Here is a 3,726-nt window from a genome sequence, read left to right on the forward strand (position 1 = left end):
TTAATCTGACTATCCTTATTCACTGAACTGTTTTGGTAACTTTGTTGAAAAGTCAAATGTTTCTGTGAGTTTTATTTCTGGGCTTTCTATTCCATTGCATTAATCTATTTGGCTCTTTTTAATGCCAGTACCACACTACTGAAGATTTACAGTAAACATTTCTTTATCACAGAGTATATGCTTCAACTTTGTCCTTCTTTTCCAGATTCCTTTAGGTATTCAAGGTCTTTTGCATTTCCATACAAAATTTAGAATCAACTTGTAAGTCTTTTTTTAATCCTGCAAGGAATATGATTGAGATTGCATAAAATCTATACATAATTTGGGTAGAATTGGAATCTTAACAATATTGAGTCTTCCAAAACATGAACATGACATTTCTCATCTTTTGTTTAAGTCTGCTTTAATGTTTCTAAGCAATATTTTGTAGTTTTCCATCTGGGGACCTTGCATTACTTTGTTCTTAGATATTTTGAGGAAACATTGATTCTGTAGTGAATAAAATATTCTTATTTGTATTTTCTGGTTACTTGATGCTTCATATAAAAATATAATTTGTTTGTATATTTTAAATTAGTGTCCAATGACCTTGCCAAATTCACTCATTAGTCCTAGTAGTTGTTATGTACATTCCTTTGGATTTTTAAGATATATTATAATATCCTCTGCAAATAAAAACAGTTACATTTCTTCATAACAACCAGAATATCTTTTATTTGTCTTTCTTGCACTATTGTGGTTATAACCTCTAAAATAATGTTGGATAAAAGTGGTGACAGTCATTTGTTGTTTGTTTGTTTGTTTGTTTGTTTTTCTCAAGATAGCAGATAGGAGGCAGTGTGAGCATCCCTCTCCTACTTGGAAAGACAGAATAGTGGATAGAGATTCACACTGGGAATTCGTTTTTCCATGAAGCACCACAGCCAGAAAAACCAAAAGAATCCACAGACCCTTTGAAAGAAGTGGCAGGCTGCAGCCTACTCCATGAGACAGGTAAAAACAAGTTTCCAGAGTGTGAGAAGGAGAAAGCCTGCCTCTGAGCACACATCTCCACCAAGGAATCTAAAAATCCAGACCATGGGAGAAGGCCTTACCTCTACCCAGAGCTGGAACAAATTTAGGAAGCAGAGTGAAATAAAAATGTAGAAGCAGCCATGGGAAGTGACTTATAGGCATTCCCAGTCTCCAGCGTGAGCCTAGGGAAGCAATTCCTAACTATATCTCACAGTGGCTCTCAGGGAATTTAGCCAGTGAACTCAGGGAGGAGTCACGGGATGAAAGAAACTTCCAACTGAATTTTGTGATATCATTTTAAGTGGGGATGTATTGCGGGATCTGGCCAGCAGCCCACAATGCAATGGGGCTCTCTCTTTGTTCCCAGGTGGATCGGCAGGTCGAGAAATAATAGACACACACAAAATAGTGAAAGCTGGGTCCAGGGGGTCACCGCCTTCTGGTCCCACTGTGCCAACAAAGCACTGGATATGCCAGCATTTACTATTAAGTTTAGTGAGGGTGGGGGTAGGTTAGTGAGGGATTTAGGGTCATTTGATTATGAGGTGAGATGGTCACATGGGGATGAAGTGATTCTTTAACATAATATCTGTATGCAGAAGTATAGTTTACAGAGGTAAGAATTTACAATATAGTGTGTGCATCAGTAATTTCTAAAACAGAGCATTAAAACAGAAACACAGTCTTTCCATAACCTATGATTAGCAAGATATTAATCAGCAGTAACAGTTGCAGCAAAAGCTGGTTACAAACAATCCATAGAAACAGGATGTGAAGCTAGACAACCGGTTAGACCAGAAATTCTCAGAAGGGAGTTTGCCTTAACCCTAAAGAGGCCTGGAAGAGCCGTAGCAAGATGAGGGCATTTATAGCCCTATCATCCATATGGACAGGCATCCCCCATGTGTCCATTTATAGGCTCTCCACAAGGGTCACACTCCATTCCCAGAGCTATGAACATCTGCTTTTCTGGGATAAGAATCTTGGTGATGTGAAACCTCCCTGACTGCACGTCCATTCATAGGCTCTCTGCAGGGGGAAGCACATCATGCACTGTTGGCTCATTCTGGCAGCCCAACCTGGCATTGTCTTTACACAATCCTGCATGCAATTTTGTATTTACAATAATCAGGAGTATTTCATCTTTTATTCCATAGCAATAGTTTCAGGGGGTCTCCCTACAGGGATGAACTTCCCTGAACAGAACCCCAGGGCTAGCAGAAAGTGAGTTGCGGACAACAGCTCAGGTGCTGGGTACCCAGCCTTGTAGGCAGATAGGGAGGGACTTGGCCTGAAAGCCATGGTTGCTATCTCTGCAAGGAAGCTTATGTCCTGTGGCAGGTCTGAGTTCTGCACACAGACTATCTGCATCTAAGCCCAGTGCTGTTAGTGTGGCACTGTGGGAGCAAGACCAGCCTCACCAACACTGTGGGAGCTGGGTGAGGCTTACTGCTGCTTGCTACTACCCACTCCCTTTGCAAACTCTTCTGTGCAGCAGATGCAGTTATACTCCCCTCTGGAACATTACCTCACTGGCCTGAGAACCACCCCCTCTCACATGGGCTGTGGCCTGCCCCACGCAAGGAGTGTCTGAGCTCAGACCCACCTAACCCTACCCCAACCTGGTAATATTTCTCCACCCACCCTGGTAGCTTAACACAAAGGACATAAACTTTTGGGAGTTTTATGTCTCCACTCATCCTCTGAGAAACCAAAATACTTGCCCTGGGCAACTTAGGGCAAGCTCAAATCCCACCACTAAAGCCACAGCTGGTGCTTTTTGCAAGTGCTACCTTCCAGCTGGAGGCCAAAAAACTCAGGACATCACACCACCTCTCAGTAGAATAATAATACTGTGCCCAGGAAGGAAAAAGTCACTGTGTGATCTCAGCTATTACCACTGTCTGCAACAACCTGGCTAATAAGAGGTTAGAAACTTACAAGCCAGAAGGGATTTGGATTCTATCTTTAGCCTCCTTAAACAAAGTAATTGTCAGCAAAGAATGTTGTATCCAGCAAAACTAAGCTTCATAAATGAAGGAGAAAGTCTTTTTCAGACAAATAAATCATGGGAGAATTTGACACTACCAAACCAGCACTACAAAAAATGCTAATGTTGTAAGTGTCTAGAAATTTATTCATTTCCTTTAGGTTTTCTAACTTGTGTACATAGATAGTTGTTTCTATATCTGTGGGATCAGTGGTAATTTCCTCTTTGTAGGCAATCCTAAGCAAAACAACAAAACCGGAGGCATCACATTACCCAACTTCAAACTATACTACAAGGCTATAGTAACCAAAGTAGCGTGATACTGGTACAAAAACAGACACAAAGACCAATGAAACAGAACAGAGAACCCAGAAATAATGCCATACAGCTACAACCATCTGATCTTTGATAATGTTGACAAAAACAAGTAATGGGAAAAGGATTTCCAATTCAATAAATGGTGCTGGCTAACCATATGCAGAATTTTGAAACTGGACCCTTTCCTTATACCACATACAAAAATCAACTCAAGGTGGATTAAAGACTTAAATGTAAAACTAAAAGCTATAAAAGTCCTGGATGATAACCTAAGAAATACCATTCTGGACATAGGACCTGGAAAAGATTTCACGATGAAGACACCAAAGGAATTGCAACAAAAACAAAAATTGATAAATGGGACCTATTTAAACTAAAGAGCTTCTGCACAGTGAAAGAAACTA

The sequence above is a fragment of the Chlorocebus sabaeus genome, chromosome 1, assembly GCF_047675955.1.
Source record: "Chlorocebus sabaeus isolate Y175 chromosome 1, mChlSab1.0.hap1, whole genome shotgun sequence".
NCBI lineage: Eukaryota > Metazoa > Chordata > Mammalia > Primates > Cercopithecidae > Chlorocebus > Chlorocebus sabaeus.